Below are 13,922 nucleotides of genomic sequence, written 5' to 3'. Positions count from 1 at the left end.
TCTTGGAGGCATAGGTGACAATCAAATGGCAAGTGAACACCAAACGTGAAAAGCACCCCTGAAAAGGGGTTGGCACACCTGAAGAGGGGCTTCCCTGAAAACCCACTCATCCCTCCCTCCATAGACACATATATAATACATAAACATACATACATACATGCATGCATATATGCATACATATTGATCAATTGAAAGATACATGGGCATGTAAGCCTTATAAGCAAAGTTTATACATACATATATATTTATATACATATATGTATAGTTATAGTTATGTTTATCTATTTACAATATGGCTTAATTGCTTAAGACTCTGGATACATAAACCTCAGAAATAGTTTGAGTCCTAGACATAATAGTTCTCACAAATCAATTTATATCTCCTCTGATTAGAAAATCTCATTAAATACAGATCTTGGCAATGGTAATTAAACATTTTATTAAAAAGAAGAAAAATGATATAAGTAAATGCTTTTAACATTAAGTTCTCATAGCCTACATTTGTAGCACAGGAATATGACCATTTTCAAAAGATCATAAGATCATGGATTTTTCTCATAAAGGTCCCCGGAGGTCATCTTGTGCAAACCCCTCATTTTATAGATGATAAAAACTGAAAGATAGATAGTTTGTGATATGCCCAATGTCGCAGAGGTAGTAAGTGAATCAAAGAATCATAGTGAAACAACAGTCAAATGTTGGACCTCTGATTTTATACACAGCATTTATGTATTTTTTATTAGTCTCTGTTTATGTTATTACTCTTTATTTATTTGTTTATGATATTGTCTATATTGCCTTCTTTTCACAATTACATTAAATATAATCACAAGAGACTTCACTTGTTAAATTGCTTCCCTCGTCTCAGAAGCCAAAAGTCTTAAGGTAACAACACTACTGATCCACTTTCCATTTTCCTGTATCTTGGCCTCAAAGAATGATTGAGGTCTTGTCTTGAACCCTAAGGGAATATTTCCAGTGGTCTGGTTTTATACTATATTTTCAAGGCTACCATTCTTTTCTCCATATTAGCCTCCTAAATTTCCCAGATTGTATGTCTATAACCTGATTTGCATATGGTGAGACTAATCAACAGATGGCTGCAACCAGGTGACTAATGTTTCACTGTGCCAATTTTCAATCATCTTTTATCTTTTCACTGTATGCGAACAAAGCTTATTTTAAAGTAAATTCAGTAGGTAAATAAAATTCCTGGTGATGTTTACATTTTTAAGACAAAAGATACTTAAGGAATGCCTGCAGTGCATAGAATCCTGTGACAGGTGTTGAGGATATCCACAATTTAACTAAGATATGAGCCTTGACTTTAAGGAAATTACACAATAGTAATAGAAAGATACCACCATATGTAAGTATAGAACACAATATTTCATAGTGAGTATATTAAAACATATAAAAACCAAACTGCTCACTGAAGTTTAAAAGAGAAGGAAGATGGATGATATTTTAAGCATAGGATATGGAGACATGAGCACAGAGTATGCTCAGGTAGCAGAGAGTTATCCAGATTCAGTAGATTGTCAAGTGTGTAGAGGTGGGAAAAATGGGATCGGCTCTTGAAGGCACAAGGTTATGAAAGGCCTTAAAGTGACAGGCAAAGGAGTTTGAATTTTTCTTAGGGGATGATAGAGAGCAAATGGAGAATTTTGATCAGGAAAAGTAGAAGACCTGATCCCTGTACACAAAAAAAGAAAAGAAAAAAAGGAAAAGAAGTGAAGTTAGACTTGACCAGAAGGGAAAAGAGTGAAAAATAACCTCATATTAAAAATATGATGGACCAAAATAATTATGTCACCCCAAACACAAATAGTGCTCTGAAGAAAGAACAGGTTTAGGGGGAAGAACAAGATTTGTTTCAGACTTGTTGAGTTTGAGATGTCAGTTATAATACCATGCAGAGTTTTCCTGATATTAATTTGGAAATTCAGAAGAATGTTTGGAACTAGAGATCTAAACTTGGAATTCATCTGTGTAGAAATAATATTGTATGATATGTATCTCAATGAGACAGCCAAAGAAGAGAATGTAGAAAACTAAAAGGGCTAAGGATATATCTTTGAAGAAAATTCACCCAATCACTCAACAAGCATTTGTTCCACACCTATTATGTACTGTACTAAGAACCTTGAAAAAGAATGATGAGACAGTGAAGGAGACAAAAAAAGAACACTTACAGGTAAGAAGAAAACTAAGAATTTAAAACTAAGAAGGAGATATAATAGCCTGAATTCCTTCTTAGGGTTTTAGTTGAGTTTGTGAAAATAATAAAAGCACATATTTACTTGGCAATTTTTAAAGAATTGTATCTATCCCCATTTAACTGATGAAATATACTAGGTCTCAAAGAATTTAAATAACTTAATCACATTAAAACAGTATGTAACTCAAACTTCAAAATTTATTTGCATAAGACTCTTCACATTGGTGGAGAATGGTTATTCAATGCTCCATGTCTCTGTGAGTGGTAGAGTTGTTAATGTCTTAGGAGAAGTGAGATCCTGGGCTTCTGGCTTCCAACTTTAAAGAAAAAAAAATATGATAAGCCATTCTTTCCATATGTTTTCCAAGTCTCTGAATGGAGAGAAAGACTCAGAAGAAGCTAAGATGTAAAGGAGCTGAGACCTTAATCATATCCCTATTCTCACCTTACTGCACTGGAGACTTCCTGGGAATTTCCCCTTGAGTGAAAAAGAGACTCCCTCTCTTGGTTGAGAAGTTATCTCATTCCTAATTGGAGAACTCATTCACTCTGTATTGTCTGGAATATTAATATACATACACATATAGCCATACATACATATGTGTCTTGTATATTTATGTACACACATACATATACATGCATACCTTCCTTGATTTCTGTTTTGGTGTTGATTTGGATAAACAGATTTATTTTATATTCTCTATGGCCATTCATTGTGGAACTCGCATTTTAGAATCAAACCTTGAATATATAGCTTGGGGCACACCTTCCCTATTAAAGAAGAGTAATCAGGAAAATGGTTTGAATGTAAAAATTATTTCTCCTTTAATAATATTTAAGTGAATAACTTGATGTAATTCTAGCTCAGTACTACCTATCTTTTTCCCAAGGAGAGCAGAATTGTCAGCCTCTAGTCCCAACCTATGGCTTCCTGTCCTGACAGGAATCACAATCTTTCATGTAAAAGGGCCAGGGGAAGGGGCAGCTAGGTGGTGCAGTAGATAAAGCATGGTCCCTGGATTCAGGAGTACCTGAGTTCAAATCCGGCCTCAGACACTTGACACTTACTAGCTGTGTGACCCTGGGTTAGTCACTTAACCCCTATTGCCCCGAAAAAAAAAAAGAAAGAAAAAGAAAAAAAAGGAAAAGGGCCAGGGGAGGAGAATCTAATGATATCAATTCTTGCCTAACTGTAAGCTACATGTTGACATCCCTTTGTGGATACACATAACTTATATTGGCAAAATAGACAGTGTGTGTTTATGCATGCATATGTGTGCATGCACACACACACACACACACACACTCAAACACACTTTACACTTGTACATCTCAGAACTAGAATCTGAACCCATTTCTTCTGCGCAATGTGCTTTCCACTAAACCTTGAGGAATGCTGTTAATAGAAATGAAGCTTATTTTATCATTATTATTATCTTTTGGGGAAATGGTAAGTTAGCAAGCATGTATTAAATAATTACTATTTGCCAGACAATGTACTAAGTACTGAAAATAAAAATATACGTGGAAAGAAAAAAAATAGTCCCCACCCTCAGTGTGTTTGTATTCTAGTGGGAGAAGACAATGTATAAAGGAAACTGAAGAGGAATGGGACAACAGATACATCCAACATGGTTGGAGTAAGGCTTTAGGATGAATAGCTATGACACAGTAGACGAAGTCTGAAGTTGGCCTGATAAAACAAGGAATTCCTTTATAGGTAGTTCTTTCACATACCCCCACACCCACACCTCCTGCTATATTACATTAAAGTATTAAAACATTTATTTTAGAAATATTCAAAATCTGACAGAATGTATGTCTAGTTGAACATCTCACATAACTAAAGCATAAAGGATACCATCAAAAATGAATTAGGCCCAGCCCAGGCCAGGGAGAGAACAGGGAAGGAGGGAAGCCTGCTTTCTGGAGAGAGGTGGTCTATGGCTGGTGTGAGATTTAAAATTGGATATATGAGCATTAAACTCCCCCTTTTAACTTTTCCCTTATATATCTCCCAGACCACTAAGAAAAAGAAGCCTCTGAGCTTTAATTAGTGAGGGATTAGGTTTTTTGTTTTTTGGGGTTTTTTTGCTGTTTTTTATTTTTTAGTGAGGCAATTGGGGTTAAGTGACTTGCCTAGGGTCACACAGCTAGTAAGTGTAAAGTGTCTGAGGCTGGATTTGAACTCAGGTACTCCTGACTCCAGGGCCAGTGCTTTATTCACTAAGCCACCTAGCTGCCCTGAGAGATTAGTTTTTATTGTTTGGGAATTAATTAGACAACAAAAGGTGATACCAATTAGGGAAATAGGAAAGTAGAAATACAAATGAATAATCTTAGATCTAAACTTAGTCTATATTCCTTTATAAAACTCACCAAATTCCAAACTGCCTGCCAGGCCAAGAACCAGCACCGAACAGCAAACGCACCATGGCTAAGCTGAAAAACCAGAGAGACTGAACTTCCATTCCACCCTCAGTTTTAAGCTGGTGTCCCAGAAGTTTGTCATAGTCTCCATCCCAAAAGGGAGGTCCCTCAAAAGCCACTTCAGTAGCATGCACTCAACTCTCAAATGATTCAGCTAAAACTTCAAATTTTTACCACACTGGCCTGAAGGTAGTGAAGCCCATTTGTTCCCCATGCATCTCAAGGAAGCCAAAAACCTGAGCTGGAGCAGAATGCAGAGCTGAAGCAGCCAATGATGATGCTCTGAAAGGAATAGTGAAAGATCCTACTGATAAGGAGGTCATTTTACATTTGGAATGAATTATAGGTTTATCCATCCTGGAGTGAATGACAAAGGAAACTATTTTTGATCATGAAACTAGACCCTTTCCCACCCAATGGGGACCTCATCATTGATGCCTGTCAATCCCTGAGGTGGATCAGTTGAAATTTTGCCTCCATCACCTAGAGAACCCCCAACAGAGGGTTCCTGTGAGAGAGGACTCCAGCATGCAAAGGAGATATTTTAGAAAGGCAACCATTTGCAAAACACAGGAGCCTGATTTTTTGAGGGGGGGAAATTTACAGTGACTTTTGGAAAAGATGAGTGGGAATTTGACAAAGAAAAGGAATTTTCGAGAGAATGGAATTATCAGTTTATTAGTTATGTCAAAGATAAAACATTTGAACCTTATTCATATCCTTATTATTGTATGATATGATTATGGATTTGAGTCAGATTAAACTCTGACCATGGGGTCTGGAAGGTACCCAGACCTGCCCCAGTATAGTTTGTTAGAAGTTTATTGCTTGTCAAAATTCTCACTGTCTCCTTTAAGTTTTATTGCCAATTAACAGTATTTTTACTTCTGCTCAGTCTCCCCACTTGTCAGCTACATATTAGTTTTGTCTGCAATCTATCATGTGTCAGAACCCCAGTCAGTGGGTCAGGGAGTTTGCCCACCAATTCAATACTCGGGACTCAAGAAGAAAGGATGGGACTAGGCACAGAATGCAGCCATTGAGTTGAGACCAGATGTTAAGTAACATTGTCTCTTTTTCTCAGAGCAGAATCCCCTTGGCCTTGGGGTCCCAACAATGGATTATTCTTTTCTTCCCAACATAGCCAAAGATAAATTTTAACCCTGTCATCCTTATCTTTAGAGACAGGGGCCTGGAGAGGGGAGTCAGTGGGAACTGTGAGATGTGAAACATCTGACTCTCACTCCCCTGTTTCCTTTTCCTTTGGTTTGACCTTGTTCCCCCTCCCCTTTTCTCCCTTGTCCCTGGAACACGTATGCATGTCTCCATACGCACCCTGGGTGAGACAGGATTGGATGTTAGATTGTGAGCTCATCCACCCTAGGTGTATGTGGGGACAGTCCTTTTCAAGATTACTATAAAAACCTAGAGGATTGGGCATATCTTTGCAAGACTTCAATGTGTAATTGGGTTTTGCCCGTCCTCATGAGGATGTAATAAATCTGTCTCTGCTTGACTTGGTGGTCTCCTTGAGTTATTTGGGTAAACTGAGGCAGTTTGCTCCATACAGATGGGGGCGCGTCCGGGATCTCTTTGGGGATCTTTGGAGACTCCCAGGAGCCTGTCCTTCTGAACAAGGACGTCCCTGCTGAGTTCAGCAGGTTCAGGGGTCTGGCTCTTGGTGAGGCTTCTCAGCATCCATGCCCGGAAAGAGAGAGACTTAAAAGCCAACCAGACACAGGGATGCCGGCTAAAGTAATGAGGAGTATCTGGATTGGTTCGGTCACAACGTGTGCACAGACCCAGACTGGTGAGTAACTGGGTGACCATTCAGGGGGATTTCTAGGAAGAAATCGGGGAACCCCTAGTTATCATCCTAAGGTCTGTTGAAGTTTTGCAGGGTTGAACAGGTCACTAGGACTGAATAGACACCCTGATACGAGATACAGAATTAACCTTAGGGTGCCCTCTAGGTCCTATTGAGTTTGCGGGGTTGAAAAGGTCTGGGGACGCCCAACCAACAATAGACACCCCGAACAAAATATAGGAACGCCCCTAGGGGGGGTTTAGTACCTGTTGTTTGCAGGATTGAAAAACCGGCTAGATGGTAGAGACCTTTTAAAGGTGGAGGTCCATGCTGAGCCAGGGTTGAATAGACATCCTGAGCAAAAACAGGAGCCCGGTGAGTTCAGGGTTAAAAAGTCCAGACCAGGCTAGGATCTTGAACAAAATACGGGTAGAACATCTAGAGTAGGGCAAGTTTAAAGAGCCAGAGGAGGCTGGAAAAAATCCTGGATTAGATAATTGGAAGGAGACCTTTTCAATTGAAATTAAAAGTAGAGGTCCAGGAGTAAAAATTCCATCAAAATAACTGTATTGACAAAAGAAGAAGAAAGGGAAATTGATCCCTGCAGTCTGGGTTAGAGAAGGGACTGAGAAGGGGATTGTAGAATTGTAAATTACTCAGAATTTGAATTGAGCCATTGAAATGTGATCTGTCTGCAGCCCTAGGTAAAAGGCTGCTGACCACAAAGGAGAAAGAGTGAGTGTGAAGTTTGTTCTTAGGGAACACCTAAAGTTTGTAATAGGCAGATTAAAGAAGAGAATCCCCTGGGTCTATCTTAAAATAGATAAATGGGGTTATTTGGTGAGATATTGGCTAAGCTGCCACTTTGCTAGTTTCAGATGGTTTAAGTATGTTGAGAAGGTACGAGGAAGTTTGATTAAGTGAGGAGGAATGAATGGTTAGGAAGTTGTTTGCTAGCCTACATGGTCTGCCCTGTCTGCATTGACTGTGACCAGGGGTATGAGAGTGAATAGTTAGGATTTTTGAGAGAGAGAAAGAGAGGAAAGTAGAAGGAAAGAGAGAGAGAGAGAGAAAGAAGAAAGAAAAGAAAGCCACCCCTTCCCCTTTTTCTGCTGTGGGGGAGGAGAGAGCATAAGTCTGTGCTTGGAATTTAGAAGGAAAAGTTTTGTTTAATTGAAGAAGCTACCCTTAAAAAAAAAAACAACTTGCTAGGTTAAGGAAGTGGGGGAGGAGCAGGGGGAATCTTGCTGCTCTGGCATTGTCTTTCAGACTGAATTGGAGGACTAAATGTGGCATTAAAATATTCCTTTAAACTAGCAAAAGAAAAGTTTGTGTAATTAGGGAATCAAGAAGGGTAATTGAATTTGATTGGGCTATCTATTTAAGAAACTTTGGGAATCATACAAACTATATACTGCCACTTTAAAAATTTTCTTTTGTAATGGAACTGTTTAAGGAGAAACAAAAACAGGAAAATAGGAAGTGTTTAGATTAAGTGATTATGGGATGAATTAATACTAATATGAAATTATCAATGAGGTTCTATACGATATCGTTCAGAAAATAAATTGGGGTTTAATTGAATTAATTCTGATTTAACTCTAAGTGAAATATATACTGTTCTATTTGTGTAACTTTAAGCTGACTACCTCAAGGTGATTTGTAATATGGAAAGGAAAAGTGCCCAATAGTTTAATAGTTTATTGTATTGGAGATATGGTCAGATTTGGACTCTCTAAATTACTTTGGGTTATGAATTTAATTGAATGTGATAATGGTTTTCTGTGAAGTGGGCATAGTAAGAATATTCTTAGCTGTATATTAAGGCTTTAAGATCCAACAGATCCTCAGTAAAGTATAGTGATTTGCTTTTTTTTCTAAAAGTTAGAAGCTTGATGGGATCTCTTTGTGAAATGTAATTTGGTATTAGAGGGGAATGGGACTTGAAATCCTTAGTGCAGTATCTTACCTTGAAGGACAGGAAGAAACGAAATCTAGAGATAAAGAAAAAAAAAAACTGGCAAAAGAAACTGCTGGATTACTTCAAGTTGTATTGTGATCTGGTATACTGTAGTTTGAAAGAACAACTACAACTACAACAAGAGATAATGAGAGGATTTAAAAAGGGGCCTAGTAAAATTTGTTATTATGATTGGAACGGGTTATTTGAATATTTCCTCTTTGGTTTGGAAGAAGCTGAAATTCCTCCCCACTGCAAACACTTTAGATGAGAGAGAAGGGGAGCAGAGATAAAGTTAAGCTAATTTGTTGCAATGGTGATTTGATATTGATAACAATCATGTTCAAACTTACTGTGATTTGTGAAATTGTGTTAATTAATGGAAAAAGCTTTTCTGGAATCCTGAATATCTGAATATTTGAGTTTTATTCTTAAGGTTTGGTATATATTTCTATTATGAGAATGGACAAAGTGGAAGTTTGTTATTGCAACATTGAATTAATTGGTTATTGAATTAATACAAGAACATCTAAATAATTTGTAAGTTATGAGAAAGATCTTGCTGTTTTGATCTGGATTTATTGGTGCTAAGTAATAGTTAAATTGGTGCCTGAACTTGTCATGTATGACATGTTAGTGAACAATAAGTAACTTATGAGCTATCTTGTATCATCTTAATAGGGAATCTGAAGTTTACTTATGTTTTTATTTAATTGGAATTAGAACATGTGTAGAAACACATGCAAACTAGTTGTCACTTTAAAGATGTTCCCATTGTTTAGAGGAATTCTGAGGACAGTATCTTATGTTTAACATCTAAACCCATTTTACCATGTGCTATTGTGTGGGGCATTTTCTAGTTTGTTCCCAGTATGCAATTTGGGATTGCTTACACTTATTTCAACCATTGCTTGTTATTGAGCATCTCAAAGCAGATTCATTTGTGTAGTGCTAACCTATGGATGAAAAGAGAAACCTATTTAAGTACAAGTATAGTTAATACTTGCTGTCTAGGATATGCGATCCTTGAGAAATGAATTCACTTTTAGTGCTGATTGTTGGGACTTGCTATTTAAGATGTTATGGGACTATTAATCATTATTGCTCTGAGTTTGACTCCAGTTATTACTATCAAGGAATGGTGAGCCATATGATTCATGATACCAGCAACCCTATAGGGGTTTTACATGTGTGCACTGCAGGTGGAGTTCTCTTGGGAAAGGATGGGAGACCGACTGTTTGGCAAAGGCTGAGGTAGGTGTCTCCTGACTCGGTTTCCCCGAATATTACATATGGAATGCAAACTTTCCCACCTGGCTGATTTTAGGTCTGGCATATTGCATTGGTTGTCCACAAAACTTCTACTGGGAGTTGGGAAAGTACCTTTCCCCCAGAGCTTTGTTCTTTTTCTTTTGTGGCAAGTTCCTATAATCATGTCACTTGATAAGCACGAACACAATATTGTCTCTTCATCCCTAGATTAATACTGTAACATCTGGGTGAGATGCAGGTTTAAGATTTAAGCTATTTGCCTTAGAAATTCTAGTCCCTTTCAGAATCTGAACAACTAGAATGTATAAGCATTTAGCCTTGTCATCTGTCTGTTATTAGTTATGCATGTTAGAAATTGAACCAGAGACATCTCAAGTCTGTTTCAAGAAAACAGAGAAGAGTAAAATATAGAATGTTTTGTTATATAAGTTTATTGTGTAATGTAGAAATAATATCTGTCTATAGAGCATGTCCTGTAATACAAACATGGTTTATTATGGACAACTTATTTGACATGCACTGTTTTGAAATTAATTGGTTAAATGTCATCCTAAGTCTTTTATTAGAATTGAAGTTAACTTGGTAACTCTTATGTAAGTTCATTTGTGGTCATCTTCTTACAAAGGTATTTTGTAACCTAAGTTTTATGTGAGGATTACATCTTAAACAATTGAGTGAAAACTTTTGGAGAAATAAAGTGAAATGGATATAGATGTAATTTGGAAAAATTTAAGGGTTCTGCCATCAGTGGCATTTTGAAACATTTAGATTATATGGCTTGCATGTAGCAAGATAGTGGTAACCCTTTGACTTGTTGTTAATAATGTCTGTCAGATACAGAACTAGGTAAAGCTTTGAACAGCACGGGGCATTCATGACACCTTTCACTGGATGAAGGACATTTGTGAACAGCTTTTCGCTCCTGATGCAGGATCTGGGGGTTCCTGGATTCACTCTTTTGGTTTGCCCCTTTTCCCTATTGTTGTCTTTTAAAATTTTTTGTCTTTGTCTCTTTAACCTCTTGATAGTTTGTTTTATCTAGGCTCAAGGCTTTCAATTTTATGTTAGCAATTCCAGACTATATACCCCCTTCATCATCTGGACCAGGCCTGCAAGGATTTCTGCACCTTCCACTGTCAGCTCTACACACATATTCAGCTGGAAGCAGTTACAGAAGAAGAGATCTTCGCCCTCTTTTTCCTTAGCTATTGGAAGGAGGGGTGGGGAAATGTAGTGGTAGCCTGGTGGGCCTGAGTCTAGTTGGGGATACTCAGGCCTAGAAGAGGTCAATTAGAGATTACTCTTTCCTTGGATAAAGTTGGGAAACAGTTGTATTTGCTATTTAAATTTGCTTTGTAAAAGGTTCTAATAGGGGTACCTGAGGTCAAAGATGAAAATTGCTAAGTGAATGGACACTGGGAGCACATCACTGAAATTATAAAGAGGTTTTTAAATCATATTTGTTGTTATAATATTGGTAGTTATTGACATGTATATGGTATATTGGGATAATTAATTAGACCCCAATTTACCTCCTGAAAGATGCCTATGGGACAGGATTAGGTATTCATTTGTAATTTTGGAGTTCTTATATTTGTCCCTGTTTAGTCCCTTGCTTTATAGGTTTGATACAACGTGCAGTTCAACAGATGCAGCTGATGGTGACTCAGCAGTTCACTGAGAAAAGATTAAAGACCCTGATTCTGAAACTTCACGAAGGAGAGACTGGTGATGAGTTGGACTTGGACTGATGGGCTGAAATCCTGCATGGCTGAAGGGCTCAATGACAGTGACTCAAATCCAGAATATGCTCTCTGAGCATAAAAGAAAAATGGAGGATTGTATGATATGATTATGGATTTGAGTCAGATTAAACTCTGACCATGGGGTCTGGAAGGTACCCAGACCTGCCCCAGTATAGTTTGTTAGAAGTTTATTGCTTGTCAAAATTCTCACTGTCTCCTTTAAGTTTTATTGCCAATTAACAGTATTTTTACTTCTGCTCAGTCTCCCCACTTGTCAGCTACATATTAGTTTTGTCTGCAATCTATCATGTGTCAGAACCCCAGTCAGTGGGTCAGGGAGTTTGCCCACCAATTCAATACTCGGGACTCAAGAAGAAAGGATGGGACTAGGCACAGAATGCAGCCATTGAGTTGAGACCAGATGTTAAGTAACATTGTCTCTTTTTCTCAGAGCAGAATCCCCTTGGCCTTGGGGTCCCAACAATGGATTATTCTTTTCTTCCCAACATAGCCAAAGATAAATTTTAACCCTGTCATCCTTATCTTTAGAGACAGGGGCCTGGAGAGGGGAGTCAGTGGGAACTGTGAGATGTGAAACATCTGACTCTCACTCCCCTGTTTCTTTTTCCTTTGGTTTGACCTTGTTCCCCCTCCCCTTTTCTCCCTTGTCCCTGGAACACGTATGCATGTCTCCATACGCACCCTGGGTGAGACAGGATTGGATGTTAGATTGTGAGCTCATCCACCCTAGGTGTATGTGGGGACAGTCCTTTTCAAGATTACTATAAAAACCTAGAGGATTGGGCATATCTTTGCAAGACTTCAATGTGTAATTGGGTTTTGCCCGTCCTCATGAGGATGTAATAAATCTGTCTCTGCTTGACTTGGTGGTCTCCTTGAGTTATTTGGGTAAACTGAGGCAGTTTGCTCCATACATTATGATTATGAAATAGAGTGATTTGGGTGTGGTAGACAATATGAGAACTTCAGAGCGCAAGACACAGAAACTGAACCATATCGTAATTATTGAGTAAGAGAAAGGAAACGAGAGAGGAAATAGAGAAAATGGGAACAGGAGAGAGACCGAGAAAGGGAACAGTGGCAGAGGGAGAAAGAGTGAGAAAGAAAGCCAGATAAAGAACGCCAAGGAAGGAAAGAGGAGTGGGAACGAGAACAAGCCAAGAGAGATGAAAAAGGCAGGGAACACAGAGACCTGAACAGAGAAAAAGCAAAAGCAAAACAAACACCACCACCACCACCGCCGCCCCACCAAAAAAACAAAAAAAAAACAAAAGCGAAACCTAGATCCCCTCAACCACCAAAATCAGGAAGAAGGAAACCACACACTAACTGGCTCACAGGTGAAAAGAGTAGAAGAATGGAAGGATCTTTGGCAATGATCTAAGTGCTCTAAGAAGAAACGTGGCTTATCACTTTCTCAGAGCTCTGCTCAGAGGCGCTTAAAAACATCTACCTCATCAGCATCTGGAACCAATTCCTCAGGTCATCTTCTCATTCATCATCATATTCTCTTTCTGGGCTTCCTCAGGATCCCATTCCATGTTCTCATCTTACAGATCTATTCTAGTAAGTCTTCTAGACATAGCTCATTTTCAGGCATCAGATCCAGTTTTTTGTCTTTTTCATCTTCCTCTTCTCCATCTCCAACAACATCCCCACATAACCCTTCTATTTAAAAACAAACAAACAAACAACGACAACAAAAACCTAAAGGAGAGCCTACCCCACTTGCTGGAAAAGGAGAGAAGTCTCTGAAAAAGCCAGTCCCACTTCCATTCCTCCCCCCACCCCACTCCAGCCCACCAAAATCATTACTGCACCAGAGCCAACCAAACCAGGAGATAACAGATAAGGAAGAAGGAAGGCCCACCAAACTAGAATCCCACCCAGGAGGCAGACCATCAGCGGAAGCATCAGCAGCGCCAGTAGCTATAGCGGATCTAGTTTCTGATCCAGGTCATCGTCAAAATCTCTCTCTAGGTCCCATTCCCCATCATCTTCTGCCTCTATTTCTCACTCCCCATCAGTATCTGAGAAGTCCTGGGACCTGAGCGTGAGCAGCGTCTCTTCTATCTCCAGAAGACAAGTATAGTAAACTAGCCAGTCTTATTGCCTCAGCAAGTTCCTGGTCTCCCTCCTCTGCCCAGTCAAAGAAGGAGAATGGGAAATCTAAAAAAATAATACAGTGTTAAATAAGAGAAGGGGGAAAAGGGAGACACCCACACAGCTCCTCAAATTCACAAGACCTATATTCCATACGAAATCAGCCTAACACCACCTCCCCAACAAGTAGTCCCCCAGCAATCTCAGCAAAGAGGGTTTTGTACTCACAGAGCTCAAACTGACTTTACTAATATGATGTTTAAAATCTAAATTGTGTGGTCACCTTAAAACATCACACTAAATAAGACAATTAACTGATAAAGGAAGTGGGAAGATCTATGAACCATCAGAAAAGGGTAGACA

The 13,922-nt window shown here is 38.7% G+C and overlaps 1 pseudogene; it reads left to right on the top strand.

The window, feature by feature from the left end:
* The first annotated feature begins 4,974 nt into the window (after positions 1-4,974).
* LOC122738290 lies at positions 4,975-13,648 on the top strand (annotated as a pseudogene).
* Positions 13,649-13,922: the final 274 nt, after the last annotated feature.

This window comes from Dromiciops gliroides, chromosome 2 (genome assembly GCF_019393635.1).
Source record: "Dromiciops gliroides isolate mDroGli1 chromosome 2, mDroGli1.pri, whole genome shotgun sequence".
In the NCBI taxonomy this organism is placed as follows: domain Eukaryota; kingdom Metazoa; phylum Chordata; class Mammalia; order Microbiotheria; family Microbiotheriidae; genus Dromiciops; species Dromiciops gliroides.
Note: the sequence above shows the minus strand (reverse complement) of the source record. Positions and strands in the feature narration are given on the sequence as shown.